The sequence below is a fragment of the Neofelis nebulosa genome, chromosome 17 (assembly GCF_028018385.1).
Source record: "Neofelis nebulosa isolate mNeoNeb1 chromosome 17, mNeoNeb1.pri, whole genome shotgun sequence".
In the NCBI taxonomy this organism is placed as follows: Eukaryota; Metazoa; Chordata; class Mammalia; order Carnivora; family Felidae; genus Neofelis; species Neofelis nebulosa.
Genome location: NC_080798.1, coordinates 31,632,361 through 31,659,772, shown reverse-complemented (window position 1 = coordinate 31,659,772; position 27,412 = coordinate 31,632,361). Strand labels below are relative to the sequence as shown.

The window sequence follows — 27,412 nt, the reverse complement described above, 5'->3', positions numbered from 1 at the left end:
AGGCAATAGGATCACATTTAACTAAGACCCACGATGAACTGAGAGCAGCCCAATAATAAGAAAAGCCATCTTATTAGCTAAGTAGACTATGGACCGGCAAAGAGGGCAGATGCTGGGGGAGAAGGGAAGAAGAGTGATGAGAAAACCAGCTAGGAGGCTGCTGCCATTTTGCTGGAAGGAGGTATTTTGAGAGGATCTGAGTTGAAGCAGAGGCGGCAGGAATGAGGGGTCAGATTTTAGAGCTGCTCCCAGACCGGAAGCCGCGTGCCTGACTGAAGAGAGATGGTGACACAACGGGTGATCCCAAGATTTCCAGAAAGGACTCCGCACCGACCAGGGTACGGGCAGAAATTGTTCACTGATGGTGCAGTATTTCAGAGACACGAAGCCAGGAGCCTGACTTGGTTTGTCCCATCACAGCAGAGCCGAGAAGAAGAGTCTGGTGGACTTTCCTCGGTACGACGGACTCAGGAGCGAGGCAGCCTGTGTTTCAACCTAGCTCTCCCAGCTACTAGCTGCAGGTCTCCAAGCACATTATTAACCTTTCTGTCCCCAGTCTCTTCACCTGAAAAGAGGAGATAACAGTAAGATCTATTTCACGGGAGTAACATATACTTTAAAGTAAGAGCCTTTAGGGGCGCCTGGGTGGCGCAGTCGGTTAAGCGTCCGACTTCAGCCAGGTCACGATCTCGCGGTCCGTGAGTTCGAGCCCCGCGTCAGGCTCTGGGCTGATGGCTCGGAGCCTGGAGCCTGTTTCCGATTCTGTGTCTCCCTCTCTCTCTGCCCCTCCCCCGTTCATGCTCTGTCTCTCTCTGTCCCAAAAATAAATAAAAAGCGTTGAAAAAAAAAAAAATTTAAAAAAATAAAGTAAGAGCCTTTAAAGTAAAGGCTCTTAGAAAAGAGCCTTGCGGGTATTCAACGCCCCATCAGTGCTGGCTGTTTCCACTAACATGTCTACACAGCGATGTATTATTTCCCTCCGCTTCATAAAATAAGAAACTGAGGCTCAGGAAAACCCTGTCTCTTACACTGCCAGTCAGAGGCAGGAACTTGTATCTGCCTGTCTTCGAAGATGATGCTATTGGCCCTGTGCTGTGCCGCTTCCGGAGCTGCTGACTCAATTGCGCTCCAAGAAGTACGTGGAATCCCCACGGCCAGTCCCCACTTGAAGAGCAGACTTGGTTTGGTCTGGAGTTTTCGAGAGCACCTACACAAAAAAGAGGGTGGTTGATGCGTCAGTTTCAGGGACGAACAGAGCCCTGCCTCAGGATGTGGGTGAGGATGCCACCTCCTCCGGGAGGCCTTCTTGGACCCCCCCAAGTCAGTGTCAGCTGGCGTCCATTCACTGCACAGCAAACTGTGTGTTCCCCCATTCTAAGCTATGCCACTACTGTGTAAGCGTCTCTCCCGTAATCTCTGCGTCCAACTTGTCTATAAGCCCTACGAGTTCAGGGGTCGTCCCTCTTATTCAGCGCAGTATCTTCAGCTTCGGGCAACAGCCTGGAACACTGAATGTGCTAATTAAATGTGTTGCATGAATGATTCCAAGTTCTAATCCTGCTTTTATATGTATTTGTGTCAAGCGGTTGTATTATATGGTTAACAAAGGCCACATTCCTTGGTCATCCTGGGACAGGAGATAAAAGTCCCCTCTCCAGTCATACATTAATTGAACGTGGCAGAAACCACTGGCTACCTACTCACCAGCTCTTCCTTCTCCTATGAACAGGGCAGCAACGAACGCGATTCTAAGGAATGTGCCATGAGCACTCGAAGCCAGCCATGGCATCTTAGCACAGGTTTTTTTTTTTTTTTTTGTTACTGTCATAACAAAATACAGCCTGGATGGCAGAACAGAAACTTATTTCTCGGAGGCGTGGAGGCTGGGAAGGCCAAGATCAAGGTGCTGATAAGGTAGGTTTCATTCTGAGGCTTCTTCTCTTGGCTTCTAGCCAGCCCTGTCTCACTGCACCTGCTCACAAGACCTCTGTATTTGTGGAGGGAGAAAGGAAGGGGGAGAGAAAGAGACAGACAGACTGAGCGAGCACTCTGATGTCTCTTAAGGGCACTAATCTCGGCTGGAGGGCCCCAACCTCATGACTCCATCTAACCCTAACTATACCCCCCCCCAAACCCCATCTCCAAATACCATCACATTGGGGGTTAGGACTCAACATACAAATGTGAGGGGATACAAACATTCAGCCTGTAGCACATAGAAATCTCATTCCCTTTTGCCAAATACTACATTTCCCAGCCTGCCTTGCGATCAGGAATGGCCAAGTAATCCAGGCCTGGCCATCAGGACATAATGAGGAGTCTGCCAGGAGGCCTGGGGGAAAGAGTCTCCTAATACAAAGACTCCCTCTTATCTTCTCTTTTGGTTCCAGTACCAATTCCTATTGGGGGGGGGGGGGGGGTGTCTCCCACAGAGCACCAAGTAATTTTCCAGATACCAACAGGGTGCCCGAGAATTCATCTCAATTCTGACACTACCTAGAGAGAAGTTCAGATCCCACGGGTTAAGGGTTCGGTCCTGCAAGACTGGCCACTCCAGTTGAGATGCCAGTCACAAGGCCAGGTTATTACTGCCTGTGTTTCTGACCAACCGGCTACAGATCGGAGGGTTCGAACAACCTCCTTGGGCTTGAGACACCAGCCACAAGTCCAGGTGTTAGCTGTACTTCTGAGCACCAAACAGGCTATAAAGCAGAGGTTCCCACGACCTCCTCCTCAGGTTCAGTTAATTTGCTAGAATGGCTCAGAGAACCCGGAAACAGTTTACCTACTAGATTCCTGGTTTATTATAAAAGGATGGAACTCAGGAACAGCCAAATGGAAGAGTCGCATAGGGCACAGTAGGGGGAAAGGGGCCGGAGCCTCCATCCTCCCTCCAGGCACGCCACTCTCCCCAATCCCCAGATGCTCCCCAACCTGAAGCTCTCTGAATCGGGGTTTTATGGAGCCTTCAATACACAGGCATAACTGATGAAACAATGGGTCACTGTTGACGGAAGTCCATCTCTAGCCCCTGCCCTTCCTGGTCAGCGGGGGGGGGGGGGGGGGGGGGGGGGGGGGGGGAGGGGAGACAATGCAAATGGAAGTTCCAACCCTCTGACCATAGGCTCACCCCACTCACAATCAGTCCCATCTTTTGGTGCTTTCCAAAGGTCACCTCATTAACATTACAAAAGATACCTTGACACTCTCACGACTTAGGAAATCTGAAGAATCTGGGGAGCTGTGAGCCAAGAGTACGGGGTGAAAACCAAGAATATGTTTTTCTTACAAATCATAATATTGCATCCTCCCACCCTCTTCCTCCTGCCCTAAACACCGCTCTATGAGCACATGGCGTCTGGCACCATTCCCACCGTCTCGTGATCACCCGCCAGTGACCAAAAAGCCCACGTGCTAAAGATAGCAGAGCAGAAAACTTGAAGGTACCAGTGTCCTGGGCTATAATTATTAAGCCACTGTTCCGGAAGAACGTCCTTCTTCCGGGCAGCTTACGACGTGAGAAAAGTCACGTTCAAACCCACTGTTAAATGGGAATTGTTACATGTAGGAGAGCTTTTCAAACTCACACTGAGCAAAATGCATGAAACGCTTTAATGCACACCCACTCTAATGTGATCCAGCCACCCAACCAGAATTGTAGACAGTGGGGATTTGCAATCAAGGGAACACAACACTCTTTCTATTCTGATAGAAGACACCTGTCGTTTTGGAAATATTAAAGAGTCCCTACACCACCAGAGAGTTTCTATTCCTCTCAAATTTTGTACCAAGGGGTCATACATAACATTGCAGGACAGAATAGACAAGAGCGAGAAATACAGATTACTTCCTTTAAAAAATAAGAGATTAAATCTCGTATTCATAAGAAACCTAAATAGACCAAGAATCCAGAAACTGAAGGTGTGGTAACATCCAGCTTTTTTATCACTTGCAAATTATGTTAACAAGTGCAAAATTTCATATGTTAAGGAGAAAGAAAGGTCTGACAAGGAACTTCACTCTTAAGATTCGACGATACCACTAGACTGAGAAGTGCTTTTTAAGTATTGGTTCCATTCAGTACGCTTTTTGAAAAATGGTTTGTCATGAGTTGACTCAAATGATGAAGTTAAACAAATCTTCAAAACTACTTGCAATTTGTAGAACCGGCTTTTGTTGTTTTATTGTTATTGTTATGTGTGTTCTACCTTCTTGCCAATCAGTTTTCCATTAACATAAAACACTTCGATTCTGGCTAAAGAAGTCACATTTTGTCATTTAAAATTGCAGAGAACATCCTTACACGACGACGTTCGTGTTAACAACTCAGTGTTGCCATAACAGACATGAGACAAACTCAAACTTTTTCTGAGGCACCTAGAAGTGTCACAGACAGCTTTTTTTATGCAACCCCTATATAATTTATATTTCAAGATGACAGGTTAAACCACACAATTGCTGTCTAAAAAAAAAGACTTAATTACCCCAAACATTTCAAAATGCCTACAACTTCTTCCAAGAGTTCTCAGACTCTGTCCTTAAACGCATGTAAGTAAATATATTTAACTGAGAAGAAAATCCTACTTTGCTGAGGGGTGGGTAATTACCTCTCTAATTTTCCAGGCTGGCATCTCCTCAGAGACTCTAAACTCTACAGGTAGACCTATGTTTAGTTCACCTTTAGAGAAGTCAGCCAAACCATGTTAGAGATCTTGGCTCTAAATAAACGTAGGTTAGGATAAAAAACAGCCTGAAAAAGGAGCTTCCTCTAGGGTTTCAGGTCTTAGGGTTCTGCCAACAGACGGTTCCAGGGTTGCGATTTAAGTCCCTTTGTGTCTTCAAAATCTCTCTTAAGAAGCCAGACTCCTTTTTCCCCTTACTCATTCATTCCTTCCTCTGGACCCAGCGCATTTCATCAGGAGCCAAAAATGTCAAACACTTCCATGGGTAAACAGAAATCTAGTGGCCTGTGTGTGTGTGTGTGTGTTAACGCGTGCTGTTATATTATGAGAGGTGACAATGTAATCTGCCTGAGGCACCTCTCTCTCCATCCATGCCAGGCAGGTCATTTTCTTTTTATCAGAAACGAGAGCAGCTCATCGGGTTTTAGAGCATGTTGACACCAATGCTAATAAAAGCGAGATAAGAAGCGGCTGCCCTTAAGGTGCCTGAGCCTGTACCCGGCCTAAAACAGATACTTCACAGTTCCTGCACCGCAGCTGGAGCTGGAAAGTGATCTGACGCCACAATGCCTTAACCGCACACACCTCAAGCAGGTAACAGGGTAGGTGTAAAGTGCAGCAGGGATAGCGGAGGCGCCTAACTCTGGCGATCACTCCGCTCTCCTCTGGGCGAGCAAGACAGTTCTTTTACAGAGGCAACGACGAATGAGGACCCTGACTTCTCAAAAAACCAGCAGAGGCATGGGATGCAAGCTGGTGCAGCCACTCTGGGTAACAGTATGGAGGTTCCTCAAAAAACTAAAAATGGCACTATCCTGCGACCCAGCAATTGCACTACTAGGCATTTATCCACGGGATACAGGTGTGCTGTTTCGAAGGGACACATGCACCCCGAGGTTTATAGCAGCACTATCAACAATAGCCAAAGTATGGAAAGAGCCCAAATGTCCATCGATGGATGAATGGATAAAAAAGATGTGGTATATATATATATACCACATCTACACATCTATATATACATATACATCTATATATATATAGATGTATATATATATATACACACACACACAATGGAGTATTGCTCGGCAATCAAAAAGAAGGAAATCTTGCCATTTGCAACTACGTGGATGGAACTGGAGGGTATTATGCTAAGCGAAATTAGTCAGAGAAAGGCAAATATCATATGACTTCACTCATATGAGGACTTTAAGACACAAAACAGATGAACATAAGGGAAGGGAAGCAAAAATAATATGAAAACAGGGAGGGGGACAAAACAGAAGAGACTCTTAAATATGGAGGACAAACAGAGGGTTGCTGGAGGGGGTGTGGGAGGGGGGACGGGCTAAATGGGTAAGGGGCATTAAGGAATCTACTCCTGAAATCATTGCTTCACTATATGCTAACTAATTTGGATGTAAATTTTAAAAAATAAAAAATTAAATGAAAAGAAAAAAAAAAAAAAAAAAAAAACCCAGCAGAGGCAGGAGCAAGATCCATGGTAAACCACGAGTCTCAAAAATAGTCCTAGCAAACTAAGAGACCCGTTAATCAGTAGCTTTCAAACTTTTCAAGTTTTAAATAATTAACTTGAAAGAACTCTTACCCAAAGGTATACGCATATAAAGGACACAAAAGGGGCCAAGCTCTTCTCAGGCACCCAGCTCCCACAGCAGAGCCCATGTGGTGCCCAGGTCCCAAGCACGTGTGCAAATCACTGCACCAGACCCTACCAGCCATTCTGCCGTTTCAAGGGCAAAACCTGAGATTTTATTCTTCTTTCTCTCATTCTCTCTCCTTTCTTCTGCTCTTGACAGCCATTAGTTCCTCAGGATCACCTCTGACATGTAAAGTCCCCAGTGAGATCCCAAATTCACTTGCAGATAATCTAAGAAACACACTAAAAGACCGGATACTTTCTACAACCTACCCTGACAAAGATTTACACACCTTTTCCAAAAGGTAATTTGGCAATATGCATCAAAGGGCCTTAAAAAAAAATAGTTCTGTCTTTTGACCTTATGTTCTCTTTCTAGGAATCTACTCATAAAAAAATTTCCTAAAAAGTGCACGTCAGGATGTCTGAACAAACTTAACCACCGCATTATTTATGCTAATAAAGGTAAGTGAAGGGGTGCCTGGATGCCTCAGTCAGTGAAGCGCCCAACTCTTCGTTTCGGCTCAGGTCACAATTTCACAGTTTGTGGAATCAGGACCCGCACCGGGCTCTGTGCTGTCAGTGCAGAGCCTGCTTGGGATTCTCTCTCTCTCTCTGTCTCTCTCTGTCTCTCTCTCTCTCTGTCTGCCCCTCCCTTGCTGTGCACGCTTTCTCTCTTTCTCTCAAAATAAATAAACTAACATAAATAAATAAATAAATGAAATAAGCTAAATGGTCAACAAAAGGGGACTGCTAAGTAAGTTAGTACAGATATGATGGCATCTCCTGTGCTTTGGCCCTACAACGCTTGTTGTTTTTTTTTTAATTTTTGTTTTTAACGTTTATTTTTTTTTGAGACGGAGAGAGACAGAGCATGAATGGGGGAGGGGCAGCAAGAGAGGGAGACACAGAATCGGAAGCAGGCTCCAGGCTCCGAGCCATCAGCCCAGAGTCTGACGCGGGGCTCGAACCCACGGACCGCGAGATCGTGACCCGAGCTGAAGTCAGACGCTTAACCGACTGAGCCACCCAGGCGCCCCCTACAATGCTTCTAATATAACAAAATTATAAAAATAAAAAAATAAAAAAAAACTGTGACAACTCTATATAGTACTATCTAGAAAATATCAATATAAATGGATTGATAGACAAATTACAAAATTTACTTACTGAACTGGAATACTAAATTTAGTACCACCTTCCTGGGCAGAAGACACATAGCATGTTGTATCCTAAGAAAGGCAACATAAAAGTTTATCTGAGGCTAACTTGCTGGGAGACACTATATCCTGGCATTACCGTAATTACTGGGAAGTCAGTATAATACTTGATTTTCTAACGTGCTCATGCTCCACCCTCCTTTTCCCTTGACCATGACGTTGGTGACTTAAGGTGGGCCTATGGGAGGAAGTCCCACTAGAAATAATGGAAGACTTTCAAGAGCTCTTCCAAAGGTCTATGCCTGCTCTCATTAAAGTCCAACTCCATGATAAATTGTGTCTCTAAATATTTCCACAGACTACACCACAACAGGCGACGATGTACAGTCTATTCGGTGCCAGATACTAAGACTACAACAGATGAATAGAAGCACGGACCTTGTCTTCGAGGCCCTCGCCTCGAAGGCCAGTCAAGCGAACAGATAAACAGGTATAGTGAGGTAAAAGCTAAGAAGTGTCTAAAACACTGAGGACGGGAAGAGCACAGGAGTCTCAGAGGAAGAGGCATTTGCGGAAATGGCTTGCAAACGCTGTCATTTTCTCCCTCTCTGGGTGCCCCTGAGACGGGAAGAGAGGGGTCTGAGGAGAGAAGGACAGCTGGAAAGGCACTGAGGCTGGCATCCTCAGGGAAGCGGCCCCTGGTCACAGCAGGAGGACCAGGCGTGAGGTGGCGGAGATGAGAGGATGGGGGCAAGGGTCGGCCGCAGATAATAAATGACACTGAAACAAGAGGAACCTCATCTGGCAAGCCCAGGGGTCGGAATTTTAACACGCAGCCAGGAGTAAGTCTCTGAGAAATTGTGAACAGCGGAGTGACACGGCCACTTCACACCTTGCAAGGTGGCAAGGAACAACCTGACGGGAGGGAAACAGCAGGCCGAGAGCCTAAGGAAATCCAAAGGGCCCGAACACAGGGCTGGCGCCAAGATGAAGAGATGAGAGAAGGGAAGACGTGGGGACGAGGGCCAGGGCATGGGAACCAACCGGATGAGGCGCGGGAGGGAGAAGCGCTGCCCTCCTTCTTCTGGAAGCCTCTCCTCAAGTCTTCCCAGCGCCCTCTCGCTCCTTCCCTCAGTCCGTCCTGTCTGCTGGAAAGAATCGCCCCCTGAGAGCTCTGCGCTGACAACCCAGGGGACACCTGCCCTCCTACTCTGCTTCACTCCTCCTCAGAGCATTTAGAACCACCAACAGTAGACCCGTGTTTACTTGTTTATTTTCTGTCTCTCCCTGCAGCACTGGAGCTCCATGAAGACAGGGGCTGCCTGCCTGGTTCATGGCCGGATTCGGCAACTTAGGACAGGGCCTGGCACACAGGAAGGGCTCAAAAAATATTTGTTGAGTGAGGGCTCGACACTTGTCTGGAAGAGAAGGAAGGAAGGAGGGAGGGAGAAGGCAGGCAGGCCCCTCAGATTTGTGGTTTGAGTACCTGACTAAAATGTCATGTTACCGAACTGACATCAGTATACTGGGTGGGGCGGGGGCGGGGAGGGAAGATGAGAGACGCCAAGACGGACTGTTTTGAGTTCTAGAATATTTCATCTGGCCAAGGATGGCACCGTGAGAAGTCATTAATAAATCCTTCCCACTTAAAAAAAAAAAAAAAAAAAAAGACAAAAGAGAAATCAAGGGGTAGCAGGGGAGGTCCTGGAGCAACTTTTCAAGCAGGGTCTCCTTTCTTGGGTGTTCCTAGTGCGAACATAATCTGAAGACACTGACGCTGAGGGTGTTCGCTGACTCACCCAAGGTGGCACAAGCTGGAAAATGGCAGAAGCAAAACGAAAATTCAAGTCTCCGGGCGCCCCATCCACTACACAACAGTAGAAGCAAACCAGAGTTAGTGACCAGAACTTTTCATATACTTTAAGAATACTATTAAGCTTTCCCTCATCCTTCTCCACGTTGGGATGCTTTTTAATTCAGGGTTTCAAATTTATGAGAAAAGATGGCTTCCACTGCCATCATGTTCTGTATCCAGGAAACGTACTGCCTGAGACTGACCTCCGAAGTCCCTAAGACTTAGTCCCGGCCAATTACACTCGCTGTGTCAGAATTTCTTTACCAGGAGGAGGACCAAAAGAAAAAAGTCTTAAATGAGATAATCACCATCCACCGCTGCGCTATGCCCCCTTCGTTCTTTATTTGAAATTTCAATTCACGCCTCACAACTCGCATCAACGGACCTCCCCGTCCCTTTGCAACATCCCACAAAGACCAGAATAAACGTTTCATCCTGTCAGCTAACCCCAGGTACCACCGGGCTCGCGTCTAGTCCCTTAAACCAGTGGCCGGAAGCTGACAGAATATGCGAGACAAGACTGAGTTTAACTGGCAGAGGCGCTCAGATCTGCCCTGTGCTATCTGAAACTCAGACCACAGGAGACAAGAGTGCACTTTTTTCACCGTGGCAACAGATTCAACCTCTTGGCCCTGTGGAAGCCATCTGAATATATTTAACCAAAAGGAAAATGAAAAGAGAGAGCGAGAGAGCGAGAGCGAGAGAGAGAGAGAGAAAGGAAAGAAGAGGGAAAACTTCCTATCTTCTGATTGAGGATATATTCAGCACTCTGATTTTTTATGCACATTTGATCATGCTGCTGACAGCCTTGGAAGTTAAGTAATATGGACTGCTGCACAGAGGCTTCAAACCTTGATGGAAACCAATGGCAGGCTCCTTTTGACAGTCCAATAATGACAAGCACGTTGCAGGCCAATGCCCGTCATTCACCAACATCTCCAACCTGCTCCAACTGCTGCACAGCGACTAAGTGGAGGGTCAGAGGTTAAGCTCCAAGAAGCCAGCGATGAAGGGCAACTGTCATGCACCACTGCCTATTGTGAAGCAGCAAGGAGTGGCTGTCTCCTCCAGAACATGCAAAACGCTCTCATTCTGTCCAGGCAGAGACACATCTGAAGGTCCTAAATGAGACCATCGCCAATTCATGAAGCACCAAACTGACAGCATGCCATTCAAGCTGTCTCCGATTTGACTTTTTTTCCTATTTCAAATCACAAATGCATGCAAAGTATACAGTTAAGCATAACTCCTCAGCCATGGTTTTAAGCAGGCTATGCTTTTCGACACATTCGTAGCCTCAGACACATACACAATCTCAGATCCTAAAAAAAGGAAAGAAAACACAAAATTAATTTATTCTTCAGGGAGTTTCTAATAAAGTATATAATGCCACATGGCACAGAAGAACCCAGATGACAGTTTTCTAGGAAAGTTCACAAATTGTGTACCAAAGAAAATAACCTTAAAAAGGAATGATTTCATCTTATTACCATATAACCAGGAGAGCATAAGACTATAACTATATATGCGGAATTTTATTTAATGAAAGCAAGAGAATTTTAAGTATGCGGTAATTTATCAATGCATTTTATAATTTTTTACGAGAATATCACTCACAGATTATTCAGAGTTTACCTGTGACAGAAATGCATCCTTCCATAATTCTAACTTTGAAATCTTCTTGTTTTTTCTGTAATGGAATGACATGATCCCACTCAGATGTGTGTGTTAATATATATTAACAAAGATTTCATCTTTATTGAGTAAAAAGAAACGTCTCATCTTATTTAGAAGCCTATGATTGTCACTAAAAGTGACCAGCTAGGATTAAGAATTAAGTTGGACAGGTCTTCTTATACCCTTTTCACCAACAATAGGATTTCTATCCACAAATAGAGCCATAAGTGGCCCTCATCAGAGACAGCCTTTAGCGGAATGAACTTGAAAATGAGCCTTCTATAAAAGTGTTGGTCTATACCAACTATAGCACTAAAGTCACTCTTTAAGCCCTGATCACTATCACCCACTCTTCCTTAAGTAAGCCTGGGGAGAGGAGATAACCTATCAACTATAAGGAACAAAGCCAGAACACCCCATCATTAAAGCCTGTACAGGCTGAGGTCAACTAATTGCCCTATGCTCTAGCAATAAGAAAGAACACAGCTAGTTTCTGACACAGAGATGGAGAAAACCAAACGCAAGTTATTTTAAGTAATGTATGAGCACGCATCAACCTGCCATTCCCAAGCAAAACCAGAAATTACGGTGTATAAACCCAGATTACTATACGTAGTTCTGATCAAGAAAAACCTCACAAGCCGCAAGTACTGATTCACATACTATTGGGACAACTACTTAAATAACACTGTTCAAAACAAAATAGCTAAGTGAGCATTCTGCAATGTAAGAGACGTGGTCAGAATGTGAATATGAAATGGCGTCTCTTTCCTGAGGGATAATTTCAGGGGGAAAATTCTTTACTTCATATTCAGGCATATATGGCCCACGAAATCACAAAGACTGAATTCAGAGACAGGCACTTCTTCCCCAAATCCTTTTATTTTAGACCTGGCTTGCAAACATCAAAGCTTAATGTGAACCAATACAGGACAAATAAAAGAAAGTACTCCTTTTAGACACGCCTAGAATCTACTAATGCCATTCATATTCCTACGGGATAACACAGAACAAAAACTTAAATGGCTTCAAAAAACAGGCTAGCTGATTAATTAGTCCCAGACTCATAAGGGGTAACAAGAGGAAACCAAGAATTTAGGAGCGGCAGATCCCAAGAAAAATTTTACATGGCTAAGTCCAATGCTTGAATTATTATACTGGAGGAAAAAGAGGGCATGGTGCCTAAATCTGTTCTGTCACCCTCAGATCCGAGAGCTCGGCTAAATTCCCTCCTCAGGCCTTCCTGCTCTGTGACTCTGCATGAAGGGGTCCCCACTTGATCCTTTCACGCAGATGACAAGAGAAGGAGAAGTTGGCTGGACATCAACCTGTGGTCATAAAATCCATCCTTCGTTTCCCCTCTTCAAAATATCCTGGAGGCAGGGGGGACGAGATAACGGCAGTTGGTAGGAATAAGGCGGGTGGGCACGTTCATTTCGAGGTAGAGCAGGACAGTTTTTCATGAACATTCAAAAGGAAGAGCCAACCCTCATATCCAGTCTCTCCAACCCAGGACACGGTAGATAATAAATGTCTGAGGAATGAATTGATACATGAATACTCAATACCCCTTGTCAAACTTTCTACTCGGTTTGATACGTAAGGGGAACGCACCAGAATAGCATTTTCTTGGAGAGAAACATTGGACACATATCCTGGAGAGATCAGGAGGACAACCACTGCGCTCCACTTTCCCCATTTATCCCAAATTTCACTATCTAAAAGGTTCTCCCACATGTATATACATTCAGCAAGATTCAAAAAAAAAAAAAAATGTTGCTACATTCAGTCAAATGTGATTTCAGTCAAATCAATGACTCCTGCTATTTCAGTGTTCCACAGATCAGTGGAGATGAACAGAATTCCCACAGTGGGAGTTGGGATGCAGAACGTGGTCTCAACAACTGGGCCTGGTAGTTGTCCCAGAAAGTCCCATTAGACCATTAGACGGAGACGACGATAATTCTCCCTCCTCTTAACATGCGGCTTTTTATCAGGCCCTCGGTGATATAGTGACACAGCAACTAATTTTGTTTACCTTTCTTCTGTAAATGAAGCCAAAAGGCCTGATGCTTACTGTTGGAGTGTAGAAATATTGCTGCATGCTCATGGTGGTGGAGGGTGGGGAACAAAGCCAAATGGAGGGACTGCTCTTCTCTGTGTCCGATTCCGCAAGGCGAGACGCTGCGGCGAAGTGCCTAAGTGCTTTGAGATCATCAGTTCAGAAGTACCAGCTAACCCAAGCAGGTGCCCTGCTCTCGGCCGAACAAAAGCCAGACGCACTCATTTTACCATATTCATTGTACACGGAACTCTTCAGTGCCAGGAGTACCGGCTGCCTCCGGGTCATGAAATAATACTAAAAACTTTATAATCATTCATTAAGTTTTCAGCATACTCTATCATTTGAATCCAATGGGAGCATAAAGAGCTATTTGTGAGGTCAACCACGGTACAGACAGATGCTGACATGCTATTGATGGCAAGGTGGAAAGAAATTGCTAAATACAGCAGATCAATACCTCGTTTCACTGTTACAGCCTTCTGCAGACATAAAATATATATCTTTACAGCTACAAAAATAATAATAATGAAAGTGGGAGATAAATGCTTCCCTCAAGGTAAACTATTTGATTAGCTAAGGGCAAAGGTGACAGCAGCAGTTACACTAAAGTAACTTTATAGTCTTAAATAAAAACAGGAGGAACAGCAGTGGATGAAACGGCAAAATGAACCAGGACACACACAGGCGATTCAGATACAGCGCTTTTAAAAACCACAGCGATAGGCAAAGGGCCACCAACATCTAAGATTTTCCTGTGGTCCACAAAGCCAGTTTCCTGAGATCTATTCGTCATATGGCTTTACACAAAACATTTCTAAATAAAGCATTTTCTGCCGTGGATGGAGAACAAATAGAGAGCCGAGGACAAATAAATGTGCTATCAAGTGTAACGCACGAACAAAAAGCTCAACTTTCGGTTTATACACAACTCCATTTCACCGGAAACGGTGAGAGGCAACCGGATCCTTAGCACCTTACTCGATATATAAAACAAATTTGTAACATGGCTCTTGGCCAGAGGGAGCTTATAATCTCTCTAGGGAAAAGAGAATTACAGGAAACACCACTAGATGTGAGCAATAATAAGATGCAATACCTATTATGACCAAGTGTCAAGATGCACGGTATTGTACCCCAGTTAAGTGTACCATATGCAAACTTACTGTTGTTACCATACATTCTGACATAGGAAATAAGGGCAGCAGGAAAGAGATGAAAGAAATAATCCTCAAAAGCTTCATGAAAGAGGGAGAACTGGAGGCAATTCCTCAGGGATTGGTAGATCTTATACAGTATCATCGAATTAGTTTTCATTTCGCGGAGATGAAACTTGCTTTGTAAATCCCCACAGTTTGAGATTAAAAACAACCAAACAAAATTTACCATCAATTATCTGAGATATAAAGTCTCGCAGGAATCTTTAAAAATAGCCTAAAGGGTATTTTTGTTTTCAAAAAGTTATACCTCCTTTTTCCCTGCTAGCAATGAACTGCTAAAAAATGGGGGTGGGGGGCGTGCTCTACCAGAAACCACAACACTGAAATGTCAGGGATTATGTAAAGCCCTTCAATGAATATTATTCTAAAAAAATATTTAATAATTACACAGAAAACAACGATCACTCAGCATTTGTATGGCATTTAGCAATTTATTTTTTAAATCTTTTTTAACATTTATTCATTTTTGAGAGAGAGACAGAGCACGAGTGGGGGAGGGGCAAGGAGAGAGAGAGAATCCGAACCAGGCTCCAGGCTCTGAGCTGTCAGCACAAAGCCCGAAGCGGGGCTTGAACCCACACCATGAGATTATGACCTGAGGTGAAGTCGGACGCTGAACAGACTGAGCCACCCAGGAGCCCCACACTTAGCAATTTAAAATCAACCTGCTAAAAAATAATAAAAAATAATAATAATAAAATAAAATAAAATAAAATAAAATAAAATAAAATAAAATCAACCTGTTAATCTAGGACTGACTTATCAGATGGCATTCATTTTCCAAAAAAAACCCATGGGAAATCTTAACAGACCATGATACAATACCACACCCCTATATAGCAATAAACAAAACATGTTAAAAATAAAAATAAATCTCAGTGCTAGAGAAGCAATGGAATTGTAATGTAACTATAACTGAAAGGGAAGGAATAACTACATATTTATTTTTCCTCCAAATAAGAATTTTGTTAAAAAAGCTGTGCAGCACCTGGATGGCTCAGTCGGTTAAGCATCCGACTCTTGATTTTGGCTCAGGTCACAATCTCAGGTTTGAGCCCCGCGTCCAGCTCTGCACTGACAGCACAGAGAACCTTCTTGGGATTCTCTCTGCCCCTCACCCACTGGTGCATGTGTGCACGCACATGTGCACACAGTCTCTCTCTCTCTCTCTCTCTCTCTCTCTCTCTTTCTCTCTCTCAAAACAAATAATAAATACTTTTTTTAAAGGGCTGCTCTAAGACCTATAAAAATGGAAAAGAATTTTTATCAATTTTATAATTTATTATCAGTTTATATAAATTACACTAGCTTTTTAGTCTTTGTTTTGGGAAAAGAGTATAATAATGTCTCTAGCATTCTTCTGCGGAGGAAATGCAATTGAACCACAACATTTACACCCTCCAGCAATGCACATCCATTTCACTAACTGTGTGGTGATGCGGCAGTCTAGGACACCCCACATAAACTAGAAGCTTTTTTTTATCCTAGTAAACTAGAAATTCCATAGGTGGGTGAAGGGGTCCTAGGTCTCAGTGTACTTTAGGCTCTCTCGATAATCAGCATTTGAAAATTAAGTCTCAGAAAACAATCAGTAAATATTTACTGTATATCTGTCAACAAAGTTGTGTGACACATTTCAGAGGACGTGTGCATACATATATATGTGTGTATATAATATACATATATTTTTTAATACTTTCTCCTCCAAAGAACTTGATACTATGTTGGGAGATAGAGCTGGGGGAGTAGTGGATAAGACAAGAATACTAAAAGCCTTCTATTTTAAATCATATTTGTATCTACATAGCATTTTTAGTGCTGTGCTCACGACTCTGCATGCATCACAGAGCCAAAATACAGTCTGTAGAACTAAGAAATACTAAGTGATAAACGCTACAAAAACATGCACAAATTGCTACAGGAACACAGAAAAGAAAATTATGTTTAAGATTTTGAAATGCTTTTCATATTACAAAAAGGAAATAAATGAACTAAGTATTCATCTCAAGAATTCAGTAAAATAAAAACAAAAGCAGTTTAAGCAAAACTGAAGGAAGGAAACAATAAAGATTGAGGTAAAAATAAATGAATGAGCATAACAAATTCAAGAGATCGTTTTAAAAAAAAACAGGTCACAAGCAAACAGAATCAAGCTTTGAAGACATTACATGAATACATAAAGTTAAAATTAAAAAGAAAAAATAAAAAATATGGAATTTTTTATTATAAAACTGCACAACTCCATCTTATAAGCCAGAGAATGTTATGTTCAGTGCTGTGCTAGTAAATATGAAACCTCAATTTCTGAGAAAGCATAATGACCAAAATTTACTCAAAAGGAAAAAACTATATAGCCCACTAACTAGAAAAGATATTGGTACAGTTATCCAAAAATTACCTTCCCTAACATCACATGAACAGTTTTACAAGTAATTTAGTTCAAACATCCAAGAGAAAAATAATTCCAGTGTTTTTTAAAAGGCTCTAGAGCACAGAAAGAGGAAAATGGTACAAATCATTTTATGACACAGGCTTATCTATGATAGCAAAACGTGACAAAAGAAAGCACAAAAAGGAATGTTTCCCAGTATTTTAACAAGCAAATTATCTTCCCTCTACCATTTGCTGATGAGGATCAGCCAAAAGAGTTTTATTAAATTTTACTAACTATGGTTTGAATTATGACTATAACATGCATATTAAATATGGCTCACTGAAGATTCTGATATACCCTGGGGGTACTACCATCCAGCTTCCTTGGTAATCACTGCTATAGACCCATCTTGCTTTCCTAATTGAAATACTAAAAGGTTGAATTCAGTAGTATGTTAAGACATAATGTGACTAAGTAGGATTTATGCCAAGAAACCAATATTAGAAACTATATTAATAGGTTACATTCTATCAGTGAAAGTCAGACATTACCATCTAAATAAATGTCTAAATGTCAAAAATATATTCAACAAGGGGCACCTGGGTGGCTCAGTCGGTTAAGCGTCCAACTTCAGCTCAGGTCACGATCTCACGAATCGTGAGTTGAAGCCGCGAATCGTGAGTTCAAGCCGCGAGTCAGGATCTGTGCTGACAGCAGAGCTTCGGATCCTCTGTCTGCACCACCACCACCACCACCACCCTGCCCCACTCTGCCCTTCCCCTGCTCTCTCTCTCTTTCTCTCTCTCTCTCTCTCTCAAAACTAAAAAAGCCATTTTTAATATATATGCATATATATATGCACGTGTATATTAAACATGAATTCAACCTCAGTCCCTAGAAAAAAATAAACTAAAAATCAAAGATTATTGTCAGTAATTACCATTACACTCAATACCAGAATCCTGAAACATAAGTAGTAAAAGCATGACTATCACCTCTATTCAAAGGTTTTAGACAAAGTAATAACACAAGAAAAAAAAAAAAAAAAAGGGAGGAGAATATAATTACTGAAGGGGGAAAGACCAAATTTTATTTGCAGATGATTAAATTATATGCCTAGTATACACCTAGAAACCCAAAAAAATCAAACAAAAAATATTAGAATATTTCTATATTGTGGCCAATTACAAAAACAACACATAAAACAAGCTTTCCCATGTACCACTCTAAAAATATAATTTAAAAATATCCCATTTGCAATAGTAACCAAAAATAGTAATCAAATATGTAAAATATACAGTAATAAACCCAAAAGGTAATAAATAGTACTTAATTGAATAAAATTACAAAACTTTATGAGGATCATGAAAGAGAGCTTAAATAAATATAAAGACAAATAACACTGTGGAATGAGAAAAAAAATTTTTTTAAGTTTATTTTTGAGAGAGCGAGTGAGAGTGGGGGAGGGGCAGAGAGAGAGGGAGAGAGGAAAAATCCCAAACAGGCTCCACACTGTCAGTGTGGAGCCCAATGCAGGGCTCAAACTCACTAACCACGAGATCATGACCTGTGTTGAAACCAAGAGTCAGACACCTAACCGACTGAGCCACCCAGGCAACTCAGATGAGAAAAATTTTTTGCCATAATTAGTTCTTTCTTTCTTTTTTTTTTTTTTTAAATGTTTATTTTTGAGAGAGAGACAGAGTGCTAGCAGGGGAGGGGCAGAGAGAGAGGGAGACACAAAATCCAAAGCAGGCTCTAGGCTCTGAGCTGTCAGCACAGAGCCTGATGCGGAGCTTGAACTCACGAACCATGAGATCATGACCTGAGCTGAAGTTGGACACTTAACTGACTGAGCCACCCAGGCGCCCCTATTTCAGTTCTTTCCAAGTTAAGTTATAAATTTAATGCAATAATAATTAAAATACTAAAGGGATGATGTACCCAAGAGACTTAAAAAAGTGATTTTTTAAGTTTATCTGGAAAAATTGTTAAGTTGTCTCCTCCTTATAAAAGAAGAGCCAAAGAACTTCAAAAAACAAAGAACAGTCACGCAGGTCTTGTACTGCTAGAAACTGGAAGGCATCATGAAACTCTGGTAATTAAAATGGTGTATCAAGAACAAGAGACAAAACAAAAGAATCAATAAAACAAAATAAAAACAAACAAAAAGCAGATCTGAGTATTTCAGCATTCAAATCAATCAATTAATTTGCATAATTCCGAGGTGGAAACTGGTGAACCACCCGGGAGGAAAAGTTAGATAGCTACTCCATTTCATACACCAACTAAATTCTAGATGGATTACAAGAATGATATAAAAATATAGGGGTGCCTGGGTGGCTCAGTCGTTTGAGGGTCCGACTTCAGCTGAGGTCATGATCTCACAAACGTGAGTTCGAGCCCCGCGTCAGTCTCTGTGCTGGCAGCTCGGAGCCTGGAGCCTGCTTTGGATTCTGTGTCTCCCTCTCTCTCTGTTCCTCCCCTGCTCCTCCCTCTCTCTCAAAAATAAATAAAGATTAGGGGTGCCTGGGTGGCTCAGTCGGTAAAGTGTCAAACTTCGGCTCAGGTCATGATCTCACAGTTCGTGAGTTCAAGCCCCGTATCAAGCTCTGTGCTGATAGCTTAGAGCCTAGAGCCTGCTTCGGATTCTATGTCTCCCTCTCTCTCTGCTCCTCCCCTGCTCTGCTCTGTCTCTCTCTCCTTCAAAAATAAATAAAAACATTTTAAAAATTTTTTAATAAATAAAGATTAAAAAAACTTTTTTTTAATATTAAAACACAAAATACCTAGGACATATAAGTGACTAATTCAACTGATAATTAGGTGGGAAAAGTTTCCCTATACATAAAGAACAAAAAATTTTTGAATAATAAAAATTCAAAAGTAGAAGGCAGGCAACAAACAAACTAGGAAAAGTATTTCCATCATTTGATTAACGAAAAATAATATCCCTAGTATTTACGAAGTAGTCTTACAAATCAACAGGAAAAGACAAACACACATTACCAAAATGGACAAAGGCTATATAAACAAGCAAATCACAAAAGAAATATATTTTTGGTCAATAAACACGATGAGAGGGAATTCAACCATATACTCAGTAATTAAGAAAATACAAATGGGGGGGGGGGACAATTCAAATTGTAGGAGCTACAATGAGCTCCTACTTCACCTCCTCCAAATTGGCATATATTTTTACTTTATGCTAATTCTCAGGGTTGGAGAGGTGAATAACAAACGTGTATTCTCAGGCAGTGTTTCTTACAGTAGAAACTGGCATCACCTCTCTGGGGGGCAATCTGACAGTGCAAACTAAAACTCTTTACAAATGTTAACCTGACAATTTGCCTTTTTTTAATTTACCTTGTGGAAAATACCAGAGGTTTGCACAAAGATTTATGTGCAAGAATGGTCACTGAGAGATAATTTATAATAGGAAAAAAAAAATCCGTATGATGAAATAGTACATAATGAAAATCCATAGGATGAAACACTTTATGTTTTGTTTAAAATATCTTATATAAATATGTTGTAGATAAAACTGGGCTCACAGTGATATATTGGAAATATAATAGGCATAATAAGAATAATATAGTATTTTAACAAATACACCAATATACTAACACAGAGGTTATCCCTGGAAAATTATAGGCTTTTTTTTTTCCTGCTTGGTATTTTTTTGTATTTTTAAATTTTTCTAATATAACAAACTATCATGTAATTGGGAAAAATAATGTTTTAAATAAGAAATGCTTAATTATCTGTGCCCCACATATTGTTGTCATACATTTACAAAGCTGTCTTTCATTAGCCGCATGTTAAAAATAATTTCACTACCTAAAGTCACATCCATGGTAATATTAATCACAGCTAATGCTTACAAAACACTTATGTTTACCCAACACTATTCTAAATACTTTCTATATATTAAATCATTTCATCCTTAGACTATTATTATCATCTCCATTTTACAGTTGAAGATTGAGGCTCCAGGAGATGAGGTGAGCTGGCCAAGATCGCTCAGCTAGTAAGCAGAGAAGCTGGGGAGAAAACAAGGCCGACTGGGTGCAAAATCCATACTCTGAAACACACAACAGGCTACTGTCTCTCCTGATAAACTATACTATAAAGCAACAAGACTGATTTACAATATATATGTCAGAACATAAACAATCAAATAAGCACTATCCCCTTTAAAGTAGTCTCCGTGGGAAACTATACATACCCAAAAATGTGGTCACTGATCAAAACATTTTTGGAAACCCTTCCTTTGACGGTCTCCAGGGGGCAGTAAAAGTGAGAAAAGACGAGATTTCTATCAAACAGCTAGGAATCATTCAGCCGCGGGTCTTAAAGTGTGATTAAACTGCACAGTTCTGCTTTTGGTAACACAAGAAAAATCGATGAGGCTGATTTTACTATTGCACCCATACCTGGTATCCGCTTCCAGAAACCACATTCACAGGAGGCTTTCACCACTTGCTATCCTGCAATTACCGTAATCATTTGCTCACTGAGCCGAGGTCCTCCATGGCAAAGATTATATCTTACTCATCTTTGCATTTCCAGCCTCTAACACAATTCTTGGCACAACAAAGAGTACTGGTTAAGTATCTCCGAATGAACTCTAAAGAGAATGCCATACATACAAGTGCTCTGAGCAATGACAATATAGAAGAATGAATAAAAATATCACAAGGAGAGCATCTGAGCCTGTGTACAGGTAAACATATAATGTAGGTAGACTACAATGGAAATTTTAAGGAGTAATTCTTACAATTCTAAATATTAAGGAAGATAAAACTGAATTTTTAACAGGTCTTCTTAGGACGATTCCTAGCTATAGTCATTTCACAAAACACAAGGAGGGGGAGTAGATATGCCTCATTGTCTAAAAAGCAATCTACTGAACCAAGGATGCAGAAATAACCATAAACTTTCTCAGACAACGATGCAAAAACACATCTGCTACACAGAAGACACCAGGATGCATCCTGCCTATGGGTTCAATCGACAAAGCACAACGTGGTGTCTGAAATATAAATCAAAGCACCTTACATCCCTGGTACTTATTGACATTTGCTACCTGCAAATTTCTAATATGTGCAAGATGGGCCTATTTTTATTTACAGCACAAACCACAGACTGAATGTAAAACAAGACGCTTAATAAATCCAGGGGAACATAAAACACCAGCATAACTCAGACAGCAAGACAGACACTCACTCCTTAATTAAGTGGGTGATGTTCTGTTTAAAACAAAAAGACAACCCTGGGCTGCAGCTAAGATTAAGCACTCAGTGTTGCGAGGGAAACGCCAACCATTTTCGGGGCAGAGGCTTTAAATCATGAAAAATAAACCATCTGATAGTCTGTATTCAATAGTAAGTAGACAGTCAGGACACAGACTGATTTGGATTAACACATTTTCAGTTATAACAAGTAATTTTACAGAGGATTAGTATCTTGATGGTCTGATCAATATGAGGCACCGCTGCCATTACAGATGAAGAGAAAATTGCCCCTCTGGTAATAAAGTGTGCGTGTCTTCGTTCTCCTTCATTTGCTGAGTCCATTACAGTAATGGTTCCAGCATTAACAGCTGGGGCAATTTAAGCAGCAGGGGTCTGATGAATTTAAAAGCTGGGCACACTGGCTACTCATCCTTTCCTCTCCTTCCAGGCTGCAGAGGCAACTCCTCGGCCTGGCTGCCTCCAACACGAGGATCGTGTTTCATGAGAACAACGGCCACGGTACGATTTGCCAATTATTGTCTCATTAATAGTGTTACCAGTCAATAATGTGACTAAAACAAAAACCGCTCGCAGCATATTGGCTGCTGATCCTGCAAAAAACTGCCAACTATTTACCTAAATAACAAGATTGACGTGACAACAGGCTAGAGTCCACATAAACTGGAATGTTTTCATTCATTTGCCTGATGCTAGTCTCTAGCCAAACACAAAACAAAAACAGAACGTTCGCGCTGACAGGGAAGAAAAAAAAATCGTCAGCAAAATGTTCCATCTCTGTTTTCAAAAAAATGGCAAACTGGAAAACAATGAGATAATGGACTGCGGTGCACAGAAACAGAAAATCCATATTAATACAGCCTTGATACTTTAATCATGCCCAATTCAACAGTGAGTTAAGGTTGCCACATCAGCCCATTTTATATGATTATTAGAGAAATGCTGGCCCTTGAGGCTCAGCCTTGAATGATCCAGTCACTAAACGAAGGCGCCAAAGGGCAGACTTAGGGCTAATGCAGAAATCAGAGCACCAAATTTTCTGATCACAAACGGTTATGAAAACACTCATGCACTGGCAACATCTCTCTCCCTCAGATCAGCTGCAACACAATTTGGTCCTTCAGACTGAGTTTTTTTTCTACTTCGTTTCTACCAGCTGTAAAGGATCTCAACTGCCAATTATCCATATGGCAGTTCTTTAACATAAAGGAAGGCATGGTCCCTTTGCAAGCAGGTCATTTCCAAAACTACAGAGGAAATAAATGATCATAATGGCAACAGGACAGATGCTCATAGCACAAACAAAAATGCGAGCCTAGAGCACCTATGCAAGGTTCAGCTTTCAAACATGCACTGGCCTTGCAGGAGAAACACGATGCCAAGGCCAAGGGTGTGGAAACTTCCTACCGATGCCAATCTTAGTCTCCTGAACGTTTCCTAACCCGGCCCAAAAATCCCCAAGATTCCTCCCAGCTTCCACTGGAAAATCAACTGGTGAGACAGTTTTGTAAAATAATACAAAATCAGTGAGTATATAACAGAAGGTCACATGAATGTGGTTAGCAGAACTCTAAATTTACCTTCTCTGAACTGCACCTTTTTTTAAGGTTCCAAAAGTACCACCTCAACTATAAAGTTCTTGTCTTCTAGAGATTAGAAAGTCCTAATTTAAATGTAACTTTATCAAGAAATCTGCCATAATAAACTAGCACCAACAAAATACACCAATCCTCCAGGGTAAATGAGCATCTTAAATTTAAAGGGAGCACTAGAAAACAATTGTTGGCAGTTGCTAAAGCATGTGCCGAAGAGAAGAATCCTATTTCTCAACATTAATACCTATACCTATGGTGTGTCAAGTAATTTAAAATCCATATTTAACCATTTTGCATTCTTTCTTTCAGGTTCCAGCTTCAGCTCTCACTAGGGCAAAGCCTAATGACCAATAATAACAGGTGATGCTTTGGGGGAATTCACTCATTCTTTTGATAAATATGTATGCGATATTTACTACGTGCCTGGAACAGTGTGAAGTGCCAGGGATACAATGGTGAAGAACAAAACTACCCACGGTCTCTACTTTCTCGAAGCAAACAGTCTAAATCCCAATACCTGTATTGCCAGACTTAACCACAATAGAATCCAATTGGCAGCCAGGGAGCCAATATGATCATTATTAAGGGTCACATGTAACCTGTATCAGATACTGGAGGCTCTCAACCACTCAATCTTCAACAGACACTTACAAATGTCTCATACGTGCAAGATACTCTGCTGGGTACAATACAGAGAAGGAAGGATGAATAAGAAAGACACCAATGCAGTCTTCAGAGAAGCTGTCTAAAGCGTCTAAGACTTTTCAAACGGCGTATTTAGTTTTCAAAACCAACACAAACATGGTAATACAAAGTAACAAGAATTCAATGTGACTCAGTGGGTTAGCTAGTTAACTTTTCAAGGAAAAATACTTAAAGTGTTTTGGAAATCATGAATAAACTAACCCTTCTATCTAGAGAAGGAAATCCAAACTACTAAATAGTGATTAAAGGTTGATCCATACACTCGAAGAGAGATCAAGCAAAAGATAAAGAGAGACGTTTGGGGAGGGGGGGGGGAATCACACACTGGAATACGGCAGGAGAAGTTTTAATTTTTTAAGGCGGCTGGTCATTGGCCACCACCCAAAAATGTTCTACATTCAGTTTCCTAAATCTGCGACAGATAAACTGGCAATATAATCCAGGATGGTCCATAGTGAAGGTAGGGACCAAAACAACCTTTCCAGAACCTTACTAAAATGCCAAACTGCAAAAAAAAATAAAATAAAACTGAAGTAAAAAGACCCAATGAGGGGCGCCTGGGTGGCGCAGTCGGTTAAGCGTCCGACTTCAGCCAGGTCACGATCTCGCGGTCCGTGAGTTCGAGCCCCGCGTCAGGCTCTGGGCTGATGGCTCGGAGCCTGGAGCCTGTTTCCGATTCTGTGTCTCCCTCTCTCTCTGCCCCTCCCCCGTTCATGCTCTGTCTCTCTCTGTCCCAAAAATAAATTAAAAAAAAAAAAAAAGACCCAATGAATACATACACAAACCACAAACTTCCTTTTATTGCACTATCATATTTATAACTCACTAGACAGTATAACATAAGGTTTATCTTATTAAATGATATCAAGAAAATAGCCACCAAAACAGAAGACTTTGTTAATGATTTTTATTTGAAACAGCAAGTTTATTCTGGATATGTTCCTTCACTGATAAAAGTGTACATTACTTAAACAAAATTATCATGTTCCTAATAAGTGTACAGCCCTCTCAGTAATAAATCTTAACTAGTTATATTTTCAGTATTTTTTAAAAAGATGATCTTGGGGCGCCTGGGTGGCGCAGTCGGTTAAGCGTCCGACTTCAGCCAGGTCACGATCTCGCGGTCCGTGAGTTCGAGCCCCGCGTCAGGCTCTGGGCTGATGGCTTGGAGCCTGGAGCCTGTTTCCGATTCTGTGTCTCCCTCTCTCTCTGCCCCTCCCCCGTTCATGCTCTGTCTCTCTCTGTCCCAAAAATAAAAAAAATAAAAAACGTTGAAAAAAAAATAAAATAAAATAAAAAAATAAATAAAAAGATGATCTTATCCATAGGAACCTTTGAAACTAACTTGGAATTCAACATCTACACCTTTTCACTCCATGACTGAAAAACAGTTCTAATACCCTATCAAAATACCAATGGCATTTTTTACAGAACTAGAACAAGGAATCCTAAAATTTGTATGAAGCCACAAAAAATCCCAAATAGTGAAAACAATTTTGAAAAAGAAAAACAAAGACGGAGGCATCACAATTCCAGATTTCAAGTTATACTACAAAGCTGTAGTAATCAAAATAGTATGGCACTGGCACAAGAATAAACATATAGACCAATGGGACAGAACAGAAAGCACAGAAACAAACCCATGAGTATATGGGTCAACTAATCTTTGACAAAGGAGGAAAGAATATGTAATGGGAAAGTCTCTTCAACAAATGGCGTTGAGAAAACTGGATAGCTACATGCAGAGAAGTGAAATTGGACAACTTTCTTATACCATAAAAAAAGATTAACTCAAAATAGATTAAGGACCTAAATGTGAGACCTGAAACCATATAAATCCTAGAAGAGAGGATAGGCAGAAATTTTTCTGCCATCAGTCATAACAACGTTTTTCTAGATACGTCTCTTGAGGCAAGGGAAACATTAACTATTGGGAGTTCATCAAACTTAACAGTTTCTGCACAGCAAAGGAAAAAATACACAAAATCAAAAGGCAACCTACCAAATGGGAGAAGGTATCTGCAAATGACATATCCAATAAAGGGTTAGTATCCAAAATATATAAAGAACTTATAAAACTCAATACCCAAAAAAAAACAAATAACCCAATTAAAAAATGGGCAGAAGACAAGTACAGACATTTCTCCAAAGAAGACATCCAGATGGCCAACAGACACAGGAAGAGCTGTTCAACATCACTCCTCATCAGGGAAATGTAAATCCAAACTACAATGAGATATCACCCCATACCTCTCAGAATGGCTAAAATCAAAAACACAAGAAACAACAAGGTTGACAAGGATGTGGGAAAAAAAGAACCCTCTCGCACTGTTGATGGGAATGCAAATTGGTGCAGCTACTGTGCAAAACAGTGTGGAGGTTCCTCGAAAAGTCAAATACAGAACTACCCTACGATCCAGCTACTACACTACTTGGTATTTACCAAAACAATACAGAAACACTAATTCAAAGGAATACATGCACCTTCATGTTTATTGCAGCATTATTGACAATAGCCAAATTATGGAAGCAGCCCAGGTGTCCATCAATAGATGAATGGATAAAGATGATGAGATATATATATAATGAGAGTGAAATATTACTCAGCCATTTAAAAGAATGAACTCTTGCCTTGTGCAATGACACAGTTGGAGCTAGAGCGTATACTGCTAAGTGAAAATAAGTCAGGGAAGCACAAATAACATGATTTTACTTATATGTGGAATTTAAGAAACAAAACAAAGAAACAAAGGGAAAAAAAGACAAACCAAAAAACAGACTCATGACTATAGAGAACAAAGAGACGAGGTTACCAGAGGCGAGGTGGGTGGTGGATGGGTGAAACAGGTGAAGGGGATTAAGAGACACTTACCATCCTAAACCTCGTAAAGTCCATATATAAGGACCCACAGCTAATATCATCCTCAATGGGGAAAAACTGAGAGCTTTCCCACCAAGGTCAGGAACAAGACAGGGATGTCCTCTCTCACCACTGTTGTTCAACATAGTACTGGAAGTCCTAGTCTCAACAGTCAGACAACAAGAAGAGATAAAAGGCATCCAAATCGGCAAGGAAGGGCTCAAACTTTCACTCTTTCCAGATGACATGATGCTCTACGTGGAAAACCCGAAAGATTTCACCAAAAAACTGCTAGAGCTGATACATCAAT

The 27,412-nt window shown here is 41.3% G+C and overlaps 1 protein-coding gene and 1 long non-coding RNA gene across 7 annotated transcripts in view; one reads left to right on the top strand and one right to left on the bottom strand.

Annotated features, from left to right (window-relative positions):
- FTO (FTO alpha-ketoglutarate dependent dioxygenase) overlaps window positions 1–27,412 on the bottom strand; it is a 393,377-nt gene that overhangs the window by 355,292 nt on the left and 10,673 nt on the right. The gene's annotated exons all lie outside the window — the stretch shown is intronic.
- LOC131500039 (uncharacterized) lies at window positions 1,821–24,540 on the top strand. Of its 2 annotated transcripts, none has more exons than XR_009256145.1 (3): window positions 1,821–1,914; window positions 22,373–22,443; window positions 23,847–24,540. It is a non-coding gene; the product is annotated as an uncharacterized LOC131500039 (long non-coding RNA). The 2 variants fall into 2 exon arrangements; XR_009256146.1 differs by lacking the exons at window positions 22,373–22,443; window positions 23,847–24,540 and adding exons at window positions 6,500–6,644; window positions 7,858–8,510.